Below are 20,531 nucleotides of genomic sequence, written 5' to 3' on the forward strand. Positions count from 1 at the left end.
ATTAATGTTTGTATATAATACTGATGATTTTCTAAGAATAAATATCATTGAGGGAAAATCATATGTTCAAAATACGTGAAGTTTTGGCCAGCGTATACTCCCTCCCACAGAATAGGGAAGGGTCACCTTTCCAGAGCTGGCTTTTAGAATGAGGCTCCTCTGGGAGTCCCTCTTAGGATCCTCCTAACAGATATAACCTGCACCCCTAGAAGCTGCCCCAGGGCAGTTGTGTGCAAAAGGCTGTCTCTCGCGTCAGGGCCTTCTGGGCCACATTTACTCATCTCTGCAGCCGGGCCAGCCGAAGCATGTGGAGGTCAGGTGATGTGCGTGGGGTCATGCAGCCAGCGGTGACTCAGCCAAAACCGTTCCAGCTCCTGAACCTTGCTCCGATCACAAGGTTGAGAGCACTCATTTCCCTGAGGCCCATTATTCCCAAATAATTAAAAGCCCGCTTGCCTTTGAGTTGGTGGATATTCAGTTTTGAAATGACTGATTCAGCCCCATGACTTTGCTAATTGGTGACACTAAATGCTGTACAATCCTGTTTTCCTCGTCGTTTTTGGAACCAGTCAGAGAATGATTTGTAGAGTTCTCCCTCTGCGACAGAATTTGCAATCTAACTGTGTCTGGGTGCCTCCAAGTGTCCACCTGAGCCTCTCAGAGACATAACTGCTGAACTGGATCAAAACAAAAATTCTGATTCATTATGACTCATACATAAAACCCAAGCTGCCTGGTAAGGCACCAGAACATCCTTATCAACAGAAGAAAAACTCTGGTGACACAGATTGGCCCTAAGATGAAGGCCAATTGCCTACATGATCCTCCACCCATTAAAGTGAATTCAATTCAGGTGACCCATCGCCAGCAAACCTAGTAAGACTAAGAATTCACAGGTGAGTAGACCAGTATGGGAAATGACTGCGTGGGATGCAAGCTGGTTCTTTGCTTTCATTGGTTTGCCATCCCTGGATTACTCCCTGAAATGATGCCTATGAATTCAGGGTTCTCCATGGTCATTGTACTTTGTTCTGACACTTAGCCATAGACAGAGGGTGTCAAAGCCCAGATGTTCCCCAAGTTGTGGACACCAACTGCACAGGGTAAGAGAAAGTGAAAAAATACTGATTTAATATTTATAGTAGATATAAGCCTATTCAGATTGTCTGTTTCTTTTTGTGTGTTTTGGCATATTGTAAAGTTCAAGGAATTGTTCCATTTCACCTAGGTTATCAAACTTGTGGTCATAGTATTGTTCATGGTGTTCTTTTTTTTCCCCATGGTATTCCTTAATTAACCCTTTTAAGGTCCATGAGATCATGATGACATCCTTTTTTTCATTTCTGTGATGAGTAATGTGTGTCTTCTACAAATTGGAGTCTAGCTACAAGGTTATTGATTTTAGTAATCTTTCCAAAGAACCAGCTTTTGATTTCATTGTTTTTCTTTATGGATTCCCCCTTTTCAATTTCATTGGTTTTTGCTTCACTCTTGACCATTTCTTTTCTTCTGTTTCTTTGGATTTAATTTTCTCTTTCCCTAGCTTCTTAAGATAGAATCCTAGATGGTTGATTTTATATATTTCTTCTTTACCATGAATAAATATTCATATTATAGTGTTATTTTACATCTTATATAATTAAATATTTCTTTTTTGCTATATTTTTCATTCAATGCTATAAATTTCACTCTAAGTAGCACTTTCACTACCTCCCACAAATTTTGATAAATTGAGGTTTCACTTTCATTTAGTTAAAAATATTTTAAAAATCCCGTTGAGAATTCTTCTTTCACCCATGTGTTGTTCAGAAATGTGTTGTTTAATCATTTGGGAGTATTTTGGGGTTTTCAGTTATTTTTCAGTTATTGATTTCTAGTTTTAATTCTGTTGCGGTCTGAGAACAGACTTGTATGATTTCTAATCCTGTAAATTTGTTAAGGTGTGGCTTCTGGCCCAGAATGTAGTCTATCTTAGTCAATGCTGCATGTGACCTTGAGAAGAATGTGTGTTCTGCTGTCATTGGATGAAGTACTCTACAGTTCAGCTCAGCTCAGGAGCTCAGTCGGGTCTGACTCTTTGTGGCCCCATGGACTGTAACATGACAGGCTTCCCTGTCTATCACCAACTCCCAGAGCTTGCTGAATACTTAATATTGTGCTCATCCACTTAAAAACAAATTTATCATAAGTTGTATATTAGTAGTCATATATAAGTATACAATTTGATAACTTTTCATAAATATATACACCATGTAACAACCTGCCCAGTCAGAAAATTCACTTGTGCTACTTTGCAATCTCCTCTCCCCGCCTCATGACTCTCTGACAATCACTGATGTGATTTCTACCACCATATATCAATCTTGCCAATTCTACAACTTCATAGAAATGGAATCAGACAGTATGTAATCTTTTGTACCTGGATGATGTCACATTCTGAAGGAGATCAGCCCTGGGATTTCTTTGGAAGGAATGATGCTAAAGCTGAAACTCCAGTACTTTGGCCACCTCATGCAAAGAGTTGACTCATTGGAAAAGACTCTGATGCTGGGAGGGATTGGGGGCAGGAGGAGAAGGGGATGACAGAGGATGAGGTGGCTGGATGGCATCACTGACTTGATAGACGTGAGTTTGAGTGAACTCCAGGAGTTGGTGATGGACAGGGAGGCCTGGCATGCTGCGATTCATGGGGTCACAAAGAGTCGGACACGACTGAGCGACTGATCTGAACTGAACTGATGTCACTTAATGTATTTGAGATTTACTCATGTTGTCTGTATCAGTTTGTTCCTTTCCATTGCTAAGATTCTACTTTTTGAATATGCTCAAATATATTTACTAATTTTATTGTAGATGAAAATTGGGGTTGTTCTCCAAGCTTTTACAAATAAAGCTGCTGTGATTATTTCAACACAAATCTTTTTATAGACATGCACTTTGTTTCTCTTGAATAGATACCTAGGAGTGAAATTTCTAGATGGTTTCCTAAGTTTATGTTTAAATAAGAAACTGTCAAACTTTTTTTCCAAGTTGCCATACCATTTCTTTCACTCCAGCTACCAAGAGTTCCTGTTGTTCTACATTTTCACTAACACTTAGAATTTTTAGTTCTTTAAATTTTAGCCATTCTAATGGTTTGAGATGTTATTGTAGTGTTAATTTACATATCCCAATGGCTACTGGTAAGTACTTTTTCATGTACTTTTTGGCTATTTAGAGAGCTTTTTAAAAATTATTAAAACTTTCAGATGTATGACATTATAGTTCAACATCTGTATACCCTGCAGTGTGATCAGCATGCAAGTCTAGTTACCATCCATCACCATACACTGACCCCAGTCACCCATTTTGTCCGTACCTCAACCCTCTTCCCTTTTGGGAACCACTAATTTGTTCTCTGTATCTATGAATTTGCTTTTATGTGTTGATTGGTTTTGTTTATTTTTTTAATTCCACATACAAGTGAAATCATACAGTACTTGTCTTTCTCCACCTGACTTATTTCATTTAGTGTGCTACACTCAAGGTCCATTCCTGTTGTCACAAATGACCGAATTTCATTCTTTTTTTATGGCTGATCACATTTCATCATGTACAGATATACTACATCTTATGTATCCTTTCATCTGTCAGTGGACACCGAGGGTGTCTACAAATTTTACCTATTGTAAATAATGCTGCAATGGACATAAAAGTACATGTGCATGCATGCATGCTAAATCACTTCAATTGTGTCTGACTCTGTGACCCTATGGACTATAGCTCGCCAGGCTCCTCTGTCCATGGGATTTTCTAGGCAAGAATGTTGGAGAGGGTTGCCATTTCCTCCTCCAGGAGATCTTCCCAATTCAGGGATCTAAACTACGTCTCTTGCATCTCCTGCTTTGACAGGTGAATTCTTTACCACTAGCACCACCTTGGTGTTGAGTCACCTGTCATGTCTGACGCTTTGCAACCCCATGGACTGCAGCACGCCAGGCCTCCCTGTCCCTCACCATCTCCCAGAGTCTGCCCAAGTTCATGTTTGTTGCATCAGTGATTCCATCTAGCCATCTCATCCTCTGACACCCTCTTCTCCTTCTGCCCTCAATCTTTCGCAGCATCAGGGACTATTTCAATGAATCGCCTGCTTGCCTCAGATGACCAAAATACTGGAGTTTCAGCTTCAGCATCAGTCCTTCCAGTGAGTATTCAGGGTTTATCTCCCTTAAGATTGACTGGTTTGATCTCCTTGTTGTCCAAGGGATTTTCAGGAGTCTTTTCCAGCACCACAGTTTGAAGGCATCAATTCTTTGGCATTCTGCCTTCTTATTGATCCAGCTCTCACAACTGTATGTGACCACTGGGAAGACCATAGCCTTGACTATACGAACCTTTGTCAGCAGAGTAATGTGTCTGCTTTTCAACACAGTCTGGGTTTGTCATTGCTTTCCTGCCAAGAAGCAAATGTCTTCTGATTTAATGGCTGCACTCACCATCTGCAGTGATTTTGGAGCCCAAGAAGAGGAAATCAGTCGCTACTTCCACCTTTCCCCCTTCTATTTGCCATGCGGTAATTGGAAAAGACCCTGATGCTGGGAGGGATTGGAGGCAGGAGGAGGAGGGGACGACAGAGGATGAGATGGCTGGATGGCATCACTGACTCTATGGGCATGAATTTGGGTAAACTCCGGGAGTTGGTGACGGACAGGGAGGCCTGGTGTGCTGCGATTCGTGGGGTCGTGAAGAGTCAGACACGACTGAGCAACTGAACTGAATTGAACTGAACTGAATGGAGCCAAATGCCTGATCTTAGCTTTTTTTTTTTTTAAATATTTAGTCTTAAGCTGGTTCTTTCACTCTGCTCTTTCACCCTCATCAAGAGACTCTTTAGTTCCTCTTTGCTTTCTGCCCTTAGAGTGGTATCATCTACATATCTGAGGTTTTTTATGTTTCTCCCACCTATCTTGATTCTGGCTTATAACTCATCCAGTCCAGCATGTCTCATGATGTGCTCCATGTGTAGGTTAAACAAACAGGCTGACAGCAGACAGCCCTGTCCTACTCCTTTCTCCATCTTGAACCAATCAGTTACACCACCAATTGCCATTATATTAATTATTTTCTGGCTGCTTTTGTGGTTCCCCTCTGCTCCTTTATTTTCTTACCTTTTACCTCATGTTTTGGTGGTGTTTGGTAGTATTATGCTTAGATTTATTTCTCATTTCCTTTTGTGTATTTATTAAATTTTTTCCTGTGGCTATTGTTAGGTTGAAATAGCCACAGGAAAATTGAAGAAATGAAGAAAGTAGGGAAAACCACTAGACCATTCAGGTAGGCCTAAATCAAATCCCTTACAATTATACAGTGTAAGTGACAAATAGATTCAAGGGATTAAATCTGATAGACAGAGCGCCTTAAGAACTATGGATGGTGGTTCGTGACATTGTACAGGAGGCAGGGATCAAGACCATCTCCAAGAAAAAGAAATGCAAAAAGGCAAAATGATTGACTTAGGAGGCCTTACAAATAGCTGAGAAAGAAGAGAAGTGAAAGACAAAGGAGAAAAGGAAAGATATATCCATTTGAATGCAGAGTTCCAAAGAATAGCAAGGAGAAATAAGAAAGCCTTCCTCAGTGATCAGTGCAAAGAAATAGAGGAAAACAATACGACAGGAAGGTCTAGAGATCTCTTCAAGAAAATTAGAGATACCAGGGGAATATTTCATGCAAAGATGGGCATAATAAAGGACAGAAACAGTATGAACCTAACAGAAGCAGAAGATATTAAGAAGAGATGGCAAGAATACATAGAATTATTATACAAAAAAGATCTTCATGACCCAGATAACCACAGTGGTGCGATCACTCACCTAGAGCCAGACATCCTGGAATACGAAGTCAAGTGGGCCTTAGGAAGCATCACTACAAAGTTAGTGGAGGTGATGGAATTCCAGTTGAGCTATTTCAAATCCTAAAAGATGATGCTGTGAAAGTGCTGCACTCAATATGCCAGCAAATTTAGAAAACTCATCAGTGGTCACAGGACTGAAAAAGGTCAGTTTTCATTCCAATCCCAAAGAAAGGCAATGCCAAAGAATGCTCAAATGACCACACAATTGCACTCATCTCACACACTAGCAAAGTAATGCTCAAAATTCTCCAAGCCAGGCTCCAACAGTACATGAACCATGAGCTTCCAGATATTCAAGCTGGTTTTAGAAAAGGCAGAGGAGCCAGAGATCAAATTGGCAATATCCGTTGGATCATCAAAAAAGCAAGAGAGTTCCAGAAAAACATCTACTTCTGCTTTGTTGATTACACCAAAGCCTTTGACTGTGTAGATCACAACAAACTTGAAAATTCTTCAAGAGATGGGAATACCAGATCACCTTACCTGCCTACTAAGAAATCTGTATACAGGCCAAGAAGCAATATTTAGAACCGGACATGGAACAACAGACTGGTTCCAAACTGGGAAAGGAGTACGTCAAGGCTGTATATTGAAACCCAGTTTATTTAACTTATATGCAGAGATTTCATGTGAAATGCTGGGCTGAATGAGGCACAAGCTGGAATCAAAATTGCTGGGAGAAATATCAGTAACCTCAGATATGCAGATGACACCACCCTTATGGCAGAAAGTGAAGAGGAACTAAAGAGTCTTTTGATGAAAGTGAAAGAGGAGAGTGAAAAAGCTGGCTTAAAACTCAACATTCAGAAAATGAAGATCACGGAATCCAGTCCCATCACTTCATGGGAAATAGATGGAGAAACAATGGAACAGTGATAGACTTTATTTTCTTGGGCTCCAAACTCACCGCAGATGGTGACTGCAGCCATGAAATTAAAAAACACTTTCTCCTTGGAAGAAAAGCTATGACTAACCTAGACAGCACATTAAAAAGCAGAGACATTACTTTGCCAACAAAGGTCCATCTAGTCAAAAGCTATGGTTTTTCCAGTAGACAAGTATGGGTGTGAGAGTTGGACCATAAAGAAAGTTGAGCGCTGAAGAATTGATGCTTTTGAACTGTGGTGTTGGAGAAGACTCTTGAGAGTCCCTTGGACTGCAAGGAGATCCAACCAGTCCATCCTAAAGGAAATCAGTTCTGGATATTCATTGGAAGGACTGATGATGAAGCTGAAACTCCAGTCCTTTGGCCACCTGATGCAAAGAACTGACTCATTGGAAAAGACCCTGATGCTGGGAAAGATTGAAGGCAGGAGAAGAAGGGGACAACAGAAGATGAAGTGGTTGGATGGCATCATGTACTCAATGGACATGAGTTTGAGCAAGCTCTGGGAGTTGGTATGGACAGGGAAGCCTGGTGTGCTGCAGTCCATGGAGTTGCAAAGAGTTGGATGCAACTGAGCAACTGAACTGAACTGTTAGGTTCACATGCAACATCCTATGTAAATAAGTTAGTTTTAAGTTGGTACCAACTTAAATTGAACACACCCGCAATTCTTACCTTTTTACACCCCACCCCACATTTTAACTTCTGATGAGATGCTCCATCTTTTTATTTTATATCCCTTAACTAATTACTGCAAGATTAGTTACTTTTACTAGTTTTGTCTTTTAACCTTCATGTTTCCTTTTTGAGTAATTGTTTCACTACCTTTTACAATACATTTACCATTTGCTATGAGATTTTACTTTTGCAGATTTTCTTAATATTAATTAATGTCATTTCTTTATATTTTAAAGAAGTCCTTTTAACATTTTTTACAGGTTTAGTGTTGGTGAATTCCTTTAACTTTTGCTTATCTGGGAAACTCTCATTCTTTCCTTCCATTCTAAATGATAACTTTGTTGGGTAGAGAATTCTTTGGAAGTTTTATTTCTTTCATTGCTTTGAATATGTCTTCCTACTCCATTCTGGCCTATGAGGTTCCTGCTAGAAAATCTGATAGACTTTTGCAGTTTCTCTTGTGTATAATGAGTTGCTGTTATTTTTCTTGCTACTTTTATGATTCTTTCTTTATCCTTAACTTTTACTGTTTTAATTATAATGTGTCTTGATATGTGTCTCTTTGACTTCATCTTTTTTTAAATCTTTGGACTTTCTGAACCTGGATTTCTGCCTCCCCAGATTAGGAGGAATTTTCAGCCAGTATTCAAAAAATTTCTGGTCCTTTCTACTCTCATCTCTAGTATTCAGCCAGTATTCAAAAAGTTTTCTGGACCTTTCTCGCTCTCATCTTCTTCTTGGACCCTTATAATGTGAGTGTTATTTCACTTAATGTTGCCCCAAATATCTCTTAAGGTATCTTCACTTTTTCTTTTTTATTTTGCCATTCTAAGTTTCATTGCTTTTTCTTTCAGCTCACTCATTCTTTCTTCTGTCTCATCTAATGTGCTCTTGAATCCTTCTAGTGTACTTTTCAGTTCTGTTATAACTTCTGTTTGGTATTTTCTGTCATTTTTTGGACGTTCTCTCTGTTCTCATACACTTTTCTCCCAAGTTCAGTGAACATCTTTATGACCATTATTTTTAACTCTATCAGGTAGACCACTTATCTCATTTTCTTTAGTTCTTTTTCTGAGGTTTGGACTTTTTCTTTTAATTAGAATATTTTCCTCTGACTCTTCATTTTGCCTAATTCCCTATATCTGTTTCCATGTATTAGGTAAATCATCTACCTCTCCCAGCCTGGATGGAGTGATCTTATTTAGGAGATGTCTTGGGGTGCTCAGAAGCACAATCCCCTCTGACTACCAGAGCCAGGTGTTCAAAAGATATCCCTTGTGTATACTGCATACATTGTCTAGCTGTGGCAGGGCCATGGCCACTACTAAAGCATGCTGGTGGGCACAGCTGGCCCTCAAAATGCCAACAGAGACTAGATGTGGCAGCGGCTCTAGGCTGGTGTGGCTACAGGACCTGGCCATAGTGGTTGCTAGGTGCTGGAGGGCAGGGTTATTGCCCAGCCTGCTGTGAGACCCAGCTCATGTGCAGGGTTAATGTATGCCCACTGAAACTAACAGATTAGATGCAAAATTTCAAAATGGTGCCCACCAGCACCAGTATTAGCAAGGACACAAAAATGACTCTGTCTAGTATCTCAGTCCTCAAAGAGCATCCAAACTGGTCCCTGCCTCTCCAGCAGATGCTTCAGGATAAGTACATGCATCTCCTACACCTATTGTCCATGAGATTTTCAATCTGGTATTTTTGTGCTGATTTTCAGATCAACTGAGCCTGCACATGTGACTTTGCCAGTGGATTTTTCTGTACTCTCTAGGTCTATAGCATTTCTTAGATGTATTCCTCACTGGTTCTCAAAACCAGGTGTCTTGGGGTCTCATTTTCCCTGTGCAGGATTTAAGGGTTGGGGCACCAAATGTGGAAATCTCATCCCTCCTTCTTCGGGGAAAGATCTACACCTTTATAATCCTTCCGATTGTGGATCACTGCAGCTGCAGTGAGGCCTTTTTCCTTGGCATGACCACATCTCTGCATCTCAGTTTCTCCTGTCTGTCTCAGCACTGTCCCTTTACCCTTTGTTGTGAAGATTTTTCAGTTTTCAGAGGGAATTATTCTATATGTCATTCCATACGTAGATTTGTTGTGTCCACAGGAGGAGGGACTTCAGGAATTTCTTATGCAGCTATCTGTAACTCTCTCTTATACATTGTGTTTCTGTGAACTTTCTGTTCCCATCTCACCCATATTTATTTGTGTAACCTCTTACTCTTGAGTTATAAGAGTTTTGCTATTCTGGATTCAAGTTATTTTCCAGGTACATGTATTGATAATATTTTTCCCAGCTTACTTTTTATTTTCTTTCTCTGGAAAGCAGCTTTTAACTTTATAAAGTCCAATTTATCAATTTGGAAATGGCTAATAAAATTAATATTTTGTATGAAATTAGGGAAAAGTATCCATTTATTTTTAACACTGTAAATAGGCTAAGGTTTACAGTTGATCAGGTTCTATATGCTAATGAGCAATAGACAAAGCAAGTAAACCAGCAAACAAACTTTCTTTCAAAAACTTAACTACAAAGCAACTTATCTTAATCCAAGAAATCTGAGTTTTAGTAAAAGAATCAGAGATACTTATTAATCATTTTTCAAAGCAGAAGATAGCACAGTAGTATCCACCTGATGGATACATGTTGTCATTCATGTACAGTCATGAAAAGGACTCGCTTGTTTAGTTTTCTTTTTCTTATGCCCATTGATTCCCTCAAAGGAGGGACTTTGGAACCCCATGCTGCTTCCAGAGTCTATTCCCTTGTGACTGAAGCTATAGAAAAATAAAGTAACTACAGGTTTTGTTTGCATTTATTTGAAAATACAAGTGAATGGCAGTTTCACAAATAACGTAGAAACACATAGAAAAACAATCTTCTACCTCTTTTGTGTTAGACAAAAACATGGTGTTCACCTAGGTGTTGCTGTTACACAGACAGCCTAAGGACAAACAGAGTAAGGATTGCCACGCGTTCCACTGCTTAGAGAAGTCGCACTTACCCAGATGCTGAAAGCCTTCAATTAGAGAGTGGACAGGACACTTCCCTAGGGTTTCAATTCAGCTTTCTTTGACTTTCAGCAAATAAATTACTTTTTCTGAGGCTCTGTTTTTTTCCTTTTTAAAGTAGGGATGCTATCTTTCATAGCTATTATAATTGTTAAATGATATCGTTTAATGGGAACATCTAAGACAAGGCTGTGTATTATCTAACAGGAAAAATACTCAATAGAGTAAATTTTATATAAATGAGTTGCATGTTCAAGGTTGCAATTGAAACCAAAGGGTTCTATTAAGCTACCATGGGCCATTAGCAACTTATTGCAAGGTAGCTTTTCAGATTTTCCTGTTTCCTAGCAAGGACCTTATAGGAATGCACCACTAGACAGTCACTTTTGAGCAAGGGAAGAAAGTCATATCAAAGAATGAAGAAAAAAATATCAAAGACGTAAGGTATTTCCCAAAGTGGTTTTCATCTCTCGGGTGGGGTTTCACCTTTTGACTGAGGTTTCACACTAGGGCAACCAGAGTGGGTTATGTTATGTTGATTGGTTGCCCTGGGAGGGAGAAAAGCAAGAAAGTAGAAAGAAGCAGAGTGTAAGATCACCAAGTCAGTGTTTTCTCATTTTATATTTAACCCTTGTCTTAAATCATTTATTGTTTCAACAGATTTTTTTTTTCAAATCACAATGGACCTAGCATTCTGCTGAATACTATATAGATAGTTCAAACCTAGTGCCCATATTCTCCAGTAAGTAAGCCATATAGATATAAAATGGTGATTCAGGGCCAAAATTACTGGCATAGCCAGTGATGGTAAATTTTAATGTATCAACTTCACTAGTCCATGGAATGATCATATATTTCATCAAACATTATTTTGGATATATTCATGGGGGTGTTTTGGTTGTCATTAACACTTAACAATTAAAAATCTACTTTACTTTAGTTTGTACAAAGTAGATTGCCCTTTCTCATGTAGATAGGCCTTGTTCAATTCATTGAAAGCCTGAATAGAACAAAAAGATTGACCTTCCCCTGAACAAGAAAGAATTCTTCCTATCTATGGGCCTTCAAACAGGAACATCAACTTTTTTCTGACTCTAACTGAAACATGGGTTCTTGCTGGGTCAATGTTTAACATGACTTAGACAAAGAACCTGGACACCCCCACCCCTGCCATCTTGCAGGGATAGCTAGTTAGTAGCAAGGAACACACAGTCACCAACTCCTTAAATATCCGTCTAGTGATATCAAGGTAGAGGTTGTAGTGGAGTCATAAGGGGATTAGAACATACGCTTGTATCATCACCACCTTCTGCCAGGGGCTCTCTATGATTCACCTTCCACCAGCAATGGTCTCCTTGCTGTCAGCCAGGAGTCAAAATCTAATTTCTGCCTATTTTATAGGACCACTCCTAGATGGGCTTCTCCAGAAGGAGATACTGAGACAGAGTTTGGAGCCAATGTATTTACTAGAGATGAAGACCTATAAAGGATGGCAAGAAGCAAGATTAGGTAGAGAAATTTGAATGTGATGGAAAGCCCAAGAGCTAAGATTGCTCATCAGTCATCCTACAGTGTGGAGAAGGCAATGGCACCCGACTCCAGTACTCTTGACTGAAAAATCTCATGGACGGAGGAGCCTGGTAGGCTGCAGTTCATGGGATCGCTAAGAGTGGGGCACGACTGAGCGACTTCACTTTGACTTTTCAGTTTCATGCATTGGAGAAGGAAATGGCAACCCACTCCAGCGTTCTTGCCTGGAGAATCCCAGGGACGGCAGATCCTGGTGGGCTGCCGTCTATGGGGTCGCACAGGGTCGGACACCACTGAAGCGACTTAGCAGCAGCAATAGCAGCAGCAGCAGTAGCATCCTGAAATGGAGGGTGGTGGGTGGTGAAATAGCTTGGACTTTGATTTTGCCTTCCTCAGTCATAGATGTGGATCACTCTTATAAGAATGTGAGATCAGGCAAGGCAACTCTGGCAGCTGAAGTAGACCCTGAAGAAGCTGACACAGAATTGTTAACAGATCACATTGCCCACAGCTGGGCAACAAGTCATTCCTTCAAGGGGAATCTGGACAATGTATCTCCAAGGCTACCACGAGGCCTGAGCCAAGATGGATACTGTAAGGAGTTTTAGATAGATGGAGAGAGAGAATGAGAGGTGGAGAGAGAGAGATGTTTATTCAGATATACACACAGATGGAGAGAGAGAGAAGAAGGAAGAAGGTGAAAAGTTATGAAATGGCATCAGTATTTTCTATAAATTAAGAAGGCAAATTAATTTGTGAAGGTCAAGGACAACATGACTGAAGATTAAAGAAGATGGGGCATTTGGAAATACTGACTGGGAGAAATGTTTGAAGTCTTCTGACAGAATTTTTAAACTGCTCTGCAGGTCAGGTGAAATTTCTAGTGTAAACTTGAAGACAAATCCCATAAGATTTTGAATCTTTATTCCACAGTCTCTGGTGGACAAGGGCAGCTCCAGAGTACATAGTGAGTGCAGACTAGAGTTTGATGGACTTGGCAAAATGCCAAATGGATAGAGGAGTCTACTATGGTAGGGACAATGTTAGAATAGTTGACTATGAGCCCAAGCTGAATGAAGTATCAGGAGGAGTTGGAAGGTGCTGGTGTTGTAGAAAAAATAATAAGTACTTGAAGGTAGCATAAGGGTAAAAGAGGACCTTTATTTCTTGTGAGTGAACAGAAGAGAGACTAGATGAGGAGGTTGCAATCAAGAAATGAAAGGACGAATTTGAGATCTTGGTTGGGAAATTTCTCATGAAGAGACTCAGGATATAGCTACAGGTAGAAACAGGTATGCACTGGAGATGAGTGCCCATAAAGTCCTAGGAGGTAGGTGAACGTGTGGTCAACAAGTTGTCATCATCCTCGTCACGAAGAAGGTTTCAGTAAAGGCTGGAATCTGATAGATTTGGATCTTAGGTGCCGCACAAGGCACAATAGTGGATGATATGTCTGGCCACTAAGATTTATCATCCAAAACCCTTGAAAGGAGATGAAAGCCAGTTTCCCCATTCCTGGAGGCAAGTCCTCAATTGCTGTTTCCAAACTGAGAGGGAACAGAAGAATGTTTTGCTAACAAGTATTAGGTCTAAAATGTGAAAATATGTCGAAAACTCCTTTGGTGAAGAGAGGATCAGATCACACTTTTTTTAAAGAACAGACACTGAGTGGCTTCTTCTTTCACTTTCTCCCACAGTGTCTGCTAGGCAAGGAAAATGACTCATTAATATGTTTAGCACCAGAGGCCTGACTCATTCAGAAATCTCGTAACAACCACCTCACCCCATCTCACTATACTTTAGCTAATGATATTCTCCAGCTCAGGCTGTCAGATTTATGCCTCACACGTGGGTAATGGATTTTATAGCTTGTACCAGAAGTAGACTAGTAGTATTAATTCCTATTTTAGTGATAGAGATGCCGAGCTAAGTGAATCACTTTAGGCTAAACATTGAACAGAGGCTGAAACTGTACTTCTTCTTACCACCAAAATTAGTAAAATGTCCACAGTGAGACACTGACTTCTAGAGTAGACACTCCAGGTGATGGTGTGAAGTCTAAACCCAGTGGCTGCACGGAATACCACATTTGAAGAAGTGATAGCATATCTATGAATGAGCAGGTCAAAGGCAGCAATGATTTCTTACCCAACTTTCTATTTCCTGGGCCTAACACAAAGCTTGGTAATATATATTCAAAAAATAAGTTAAATGAATGAATGAAATATCTTAAGTATCAATCTTGTGATTACTGTCTTCCAAAAAAGAAATACAATAGGGGCTTCCCTGATGGTTCAGTGGGAAAGAATCCACTTGCCAATGCAGGAGACATGGGTTCCATCCCTGATCCAGGAGGATCCCACTTGCCTCAGAGCAAGTAAGCCCATGCGCCACAACTACTGAGCCTGTGCTCTAGAGCCTGGGAGCCCACGCAGCGTAACTACTGAAGCCCACTCACCCTACAGCACATGCCCCACAGCGAGAGAAACAACTGCGATGGGAAGCCTTGGCACGACAACTAGAGAGCAGCCCCTGCTCTCCGCAGCTAGAGAAGAGCCAAGCAGCAACAAAGACCCAGCACAGTCAAAAATAGATAAATAAATTAAATTATATTAAAAGAAGGAATACAATAAAATGAATGCTTTGTCACTTAGAGAAATTCCATAATTCTCAGCAGTGGATTATACTCAGATACAAGTATCAAAGATAAAAAGATCTATTGCATTACAGAATTTTCTCTTTCCTTGGTTTACTTTTTTGATCAGAGTTTGATGCTAATACACATGTAGTCCTGAGGCAGAGGTGGAGAAGGAGCCCAAACAGATCTCCAGCTTTCTGAGTCCGGAGTTGCCAAAGCTTTTTATTTTTACATTTATCATTTGAACCTTAGAAGCTTCTGTGCTCATGGGTTAGAGAACGTAGGTGACTCTAAGAGAAGTCAAATCTGAGCAATACTTACTGACATCTACAAAAATGTCATTTGAGGGTTACAGGATGGAAGATACAGGCTTTCTCTCAAAGTGTTTGCCATCTACTTGGGGAGAGAAGACATCAAACTATGAAAAAGTGACAATAAAAGGGATAAATAGTCAATTTAAGATCTTGAACATGGTCACAGGACAGCCTATGACTATGTAGCATTCATCTCCCCACTTCTGGATTTCTATCGGCAGCTCAACTGTATTCAAGTATTCACCCCTCCTAGCCAGAGGGGAAGATGACTCTCTCCCAGAGCAGGTTTAGATCCTAATTGTTGTTGTTGTTGCTTAGTTGCTAACTTGTGTCTGACTCTTTGTGACCCCATGGACTGTAGCCCTCCAGGCTCCTCTGTCTATGGGATTTTCCAGGCAAGAATACTGGAGTGGGTTGCCATTTCCTTCTCCAGGGGATCTTCCTGACTTAGGGATCAAACCTGCATCCTCCATTGCAGGTGGATTCCTTACAGCTGAGCCACCCAGGAAGCCCTTAGATTCTGATTAGTAAAGACAATTTACACATGGTATTCCCTGCGCTACTGTTATTGGTCCAGCAATGGACATGTGACTAAGGCTGGCTCGAGCTGATTGGAGGAAAACAGTTACCGCTTGAGGAGAGGGTTGCTACTCTCTGTCACTAGAAGTGAACAGAATAGAGCATAGCCCTAGTCACATTTGACAGCCCTCTTATGACCACGAAGAAGAAACCAGACATTGGATGGCACTGTGGAGAAAATTTGCATCTCCAATGATGCATTTGAGTCCCTGAATCAACCTTGGAGCCTCTCCTAACTCAAGGCTTCCTGCTACATGAGACAATAAATTTCCTTATTGCTTAAGCTGGCTTGGTGGGGAATTTGTTTCCAAAGGGATCTCAAGGAGACAACGATCAATTGCCAAATGCGTGGGCAGATAATAATTACTGCGAGAGTTCAGCATGGAGAGAGTTCACATCAGGCCAGAGTGGTCAGGATAGCATTCAGAGAAACAGAGCCTTTAAAAATGAATAGAATTTGTACAGGAGAGGCCAGACATTCCAGGCAAAAACCAGCAGATGAAAGGAATTTGAGGAGCAATAAAGGAACAGAGGGTGCAAAGTGAGAAAGGAAAGGTCAGATCAGACTTTAGAAGACCTTGAAGATCAAATTAAAGTATCAGGGACTCTGATATTTAGGCACCGAGGCTACAATAAAGATTTCTGAACAAGCAAATTGTCTGTGCCTGCCTGAGCATTTGAAGCTGGGTCCACCCACCACCACATTATACTCCTGCTGGTCCATAAAAACAGTTCAAACTTTAATGGGTGTTTTAAGCAAATGGCTCACCCCACCCCACTGCCCCGTCACCCTGACCTTCCCACACTTTGGTCTCATCTCTCTCCACACTCATGGCTCTGAGATTCTGACTTTGATCCTGTGTCTTCAGCTTCTTCAGATTAATCTCTCATCCTGCTTGTCCCATCAATTAATCCTTGTTTCTTCTCTCTCATGAGCTCTGGGATAATGTGTCCTTTGCCGTGGAGCCCCACTGTGTGCTTCTGGGATGCTTCACTTCCTCTCAGACCAATCTCCATCCCAGGTACTCAAGAGAGAAAGAGAGAAGGAAGATTCAGGTAGAAAGGACAGTGCAGAAGTGAGCCAAATAGTGTTGTGCCCATGGTTAGAACCAAGGTTGTTTTAAGGGAAATCACATAGGAGTTAATATTTTTGCTATACAAATAGCTCTTAGAAATTGACAAGAAAGATACAAGAAACTCAGTAGAAAAATGAGTAGATGGCTAACCAGCATGAAAGGGTGCTTGAATTCCTTAAGATGATGGGAGTTCAAATTAAAGAAAATGATGAAATATCACTTTACTAATATCTATTAATTTGGCAAAAGTAAAAAAGAACTCTACTACCTATTGTCATTGGCAATGTAGGGGAAAATGCACTCATACATTATTGGAAGAAATATGAAGACTCAAAGTTTTATTCATGAGAAAAAAATGGCATCATCTCTTGCAATTAAAAATACACATATCCTTCAATCCAGCAATCTGTTCCTATTTTAAACTCATAGAAGTAAAAGCAGCAATACAAAAGACTTAAGTACACATACATACATATTGCAATGCTATTTGTATGAGGGAAAACTGGAAAAAAAGAGAATACTCACCAAAAGGAGAGGAACTGAGTAAATGATAGAATATTATGTAGCCCTTACAGTCAATTAGTGCTCTGCCGGTTGACATGGATGGAATGACATGAGGAGTAAAAATGGCTCTGGTTTATCTGGTACTTCCTAAATGCTAGGCATGGTTCTACTGCTCCACATGTATTGACTTATCAATCCTCATAATAAAGCTATCAGCCAGGTATTACTACAGAGAAATTGAGTAACTTGTCCAAGGATACACAGTACATGGCAGAGCTGAGGTTTGAACCGTCAGGGGTGCAAAGCTGCTGAACTGAGTGGAATAGGGAGAATAAGAGGGGAAAATCTAAGTTTGAAAATGGAAAAGAAGCACGTTGGACTTTACTTTTATAAAAAACAGCAGGTATGACATAATAGCATTTATGTATTATAGTACCATATAGTTGTATGTATAAAGAAAATTGACTTAAAAAAAAGAGTGAATTCATGGAATCATAGAACCTTACAGTTTGAGAGGAATATAGAAATCATGTAACACAATCACCCACTCGAAGCTTGAAGTACTTCCATAATATCTGTGCTTAGTAGTGGACAAACATACCAGGATGAGAAACTTAATATATTTTTCAGATAGTCCCTGTTTTTAAGTATATTTTTATTTATTTTTAATTATTGTTGGCTGCCCTGGGTCTTCATTGCTGCATGCGGGCTTTCTCTAGTTGCTGCGAGCGAGGTGGGCGCCCACTCTCTAGCTGTGGTGCAGAGTCTTCTCATTGCAGCGGCCTCTCTTGTTGCAGAGCATGGGCTCTAAAGCGCAGGCTCAGTAGTTGTGGTTGCCTGAGCTTAGTTGCTCTGTGGCATGCGGGATCTTTCCAGATCAGGGATGAACCCATGTTCCCTGCATTGCAAGGTGGATTCTTAACCACTGGACCAACAGGGAAGCCCTCCCCTATTCTATTTGAATCTCTGAGTCTTAGTGTCAATTAGCTCTTGTTCTATCACTTGGCTGTCATATAGAATAAGCCTGTTTTCTCTTCCACAAAGGAGCACACCAAGCGTTTCAGGAACCATCGTATCACCTCTAGGTATTCTTTTTTCCAAGGGCTGAATTTCTTCACTGAGCCTTCAACATGGTTTTGAGTTTCCATTAAATTGATCATTCCTTTACAAATATAATCTCATTTGTCTGTATCTCTTTTTCAAGGATGGTACTCACAGTTGGACACAATAGTACAGTTATAGCTGAGACACATTTGATTTGACAATCTACTATTCTAGATCCTCATACTCTGCTGGTGTGAACTAAAACCATTTTAGTTTTTGTGAGCACTGAACCATGCTGTTGGTTCTAAGTGGGCTGTTGCTGTTGAGTCTTTGAGTTGTATCCCAGTCTTTGTGATCCCCATGGACTGTAGCCCACCAGGCTCCTCTGTCCATGGGATTTCCCAGGCAAGAATACTGGAGTGGGTTGCTATTTCCTCCTCCCAGGGATCTTCTCAACTCAGGAATCAAACCCAAGACTCCTGCATTGCAGGTGGATTCTTTACAGTTTAGCCACTAGGAATCACTCTAAATGGGCCCCTGTCAACTAAAAGCACTGTCTTCATCATTACAAAGCTCTCTCGCATACACTTTATGTGGAGTTGTTTTTCAGAGGCAAGTGACATCAAGGGAGGATCTTTGTAGAGAGACTGACCTGATTTGAATCTTGGCTCTATCGTATTCCCAAGAGACTTCAGGAAAGTCAATTACTTTATTCTATTTCAGTTACCACAACAGTAAGAGTTCCACTACAAAGTTGCTTTAGGATTAGAAACAGCTTGAAGCTGGGGCTTCCCTGGTGGCTCAGTGGTAAAGAATCTGCTTGCAATGCAGTAGACTGAGGTTCGATCCCTGGATGGGGAAGATCCCCTGGAGAAGAGAATGGCAACCCACTCCAGTATTCTTGCCTGGAGAATTCCATAGACTGAGGAGCCTGGCGGGCTATACAGTCCACAGGGTCACAAGAGTTGGACATGACTTAGTGACTAAACCACCACCACCACTGTAGTGAAGCTAGTCCATATAAGTACAGAATTAAAAGACAGCTTTTTTCAACCAGTTTATTGGCATTAGTAGATTTAGCTCACTATAAACAATATCTGGGGGCCATTTACAGTTGGGCTTTTGCTTGCTTGCATCGCTTAAGTCATGTCCGACCCTGTGCGACCCCATGGACTATAGCCCACCAGGCTTTTCTGTCCATGGAATTTTCCAGGCAAGAATACTGGAGTGGGTTGCCATTTCCTACTCCAGAGGATCTCCCAGACCCAGGGATCGAACCTACGTCTCTTGTGTCTCCTGCGGTGGCAGGCAGGTTCTTTACCACTAGCGCCACCTGGGAAGCTTCTTTGTATTAACTCTTCACCCCTGCTTTCTGTCAGGTGTCATCGAAAATATCTTCTGATTAATCTTCATCCTTTGGGTAAGGTCAGAAACTACTTATTTTTACATCTACTTATCCTTTTCCCCAATAATCCTTCAGCTATTTTGCAGAGAAAGTAGGCAGAACCTTTTACCTATTGCCAACATTATTTTATTTTTTCGCAATTCCACAGGAAGCCACCAATATTTAATTCAGTGATCTCATGAACCAGGAGAACTGGGCTCATCTAGCGCAATTAAGGGAATCAGACCACTTTCTCTCTAAATTCCCATCAATTGCACTTTTGCCAAGACATTCTTCCTTGTTAAAGTAGGAGCTTTTCCTGTCTCTCCCTCCTCTTACTGATTGATGACTCTGTCAGTAGAGTAAAACAGGAATTTGTCAGATGTTCTACTTTTAGCCAAGTGAGGCTCCCTGCAGGTGCCCTCTTGGTTAGAGTAGGCTTCTAAGCCATGTTGAGATCTGGGTCAGGAAATTATCCCCTCTGCCAGCTGGCCCCATGTGTGTTCTCCTTCCTGAAACCACCCATATTCCTGTCTAATGTTCTCACTCTCAAATTTATGTTTCTGCACTTTTATGGAGATGTACACTTCTTGACAGGGAGCTAAACTGCATCCCCTCCTACCGTTTTTTTTTTTAGTCTACTGAACTTGGAAAAGTGTCACTATCCATCATCTCTCCTTCATGTCCCCACATCCCTCCTTTATTATTGTTGTTTTTTAGTCATCAAATCATGTCTAACTCTTTGCAACCTCATGGACTGTAGCCCACCAGGTTCCTCTGTCCATGGGATTTCCCAGGCAAGAATACTGGAGTAGGTTGTCATTTCCTTCTCCAGGGGTTCTTCCCAACCCAGGGATTGAAACTGCATCTCCTGCTTTGGCAGATGGGTTCTTTACCACTGACCTGCCAGGAAAGTGCTATTTCACTCCTTAGTGAGCTTAAATTCCATCATTAAAATAACTGAACAAACATCTCAGATATCTTCCTCTT

General features: G+C 40.7%; 1 long non-coding RNA gene across 3 annotated transcripts in view; it reads left to right on the plus strand.

Annotated features, from left to right (window-relative positions):
* The first annotated feature begins 377 nt into the window (after window positions 1-377).
* LOC147372550 (uncharacterized) overlaps window positions 378-20,531 on the plus strand; it is a 32,869-nt gene continuing 12,715 nt past the window's right edge. For 2 of the 3 annotated variants that reach the window (XR_015164161.1, XR_015164163.1), the window contains exon 1: window positions 378-1,103. This is a non-coding gene — a long non-coding RNA (uncharacterized LOC147372550). Of the gene's footprint in view, window positions 1,104-4,100; window positions 4,184-20,531 lie in introns of all 3 variants that reach the window. The other variant, XR_015164162.1, reaches the window with a different exon arrangement.

This window comes from Bos grunniens, chromosome 5 (genome assembly GCF_055505025.1).
Source record: "Bos grunniens cultivar Pamir isolate PY7600 chromosome 5, Bosgru_T2T1.0, whole genome shotgun sequence".
NCBI classification, from domain to species: Eukaryota; Metazoa; Chordata; class Mammalia; order Artiodactyla; family Bovidae; genus Bos; species Bos grunniens.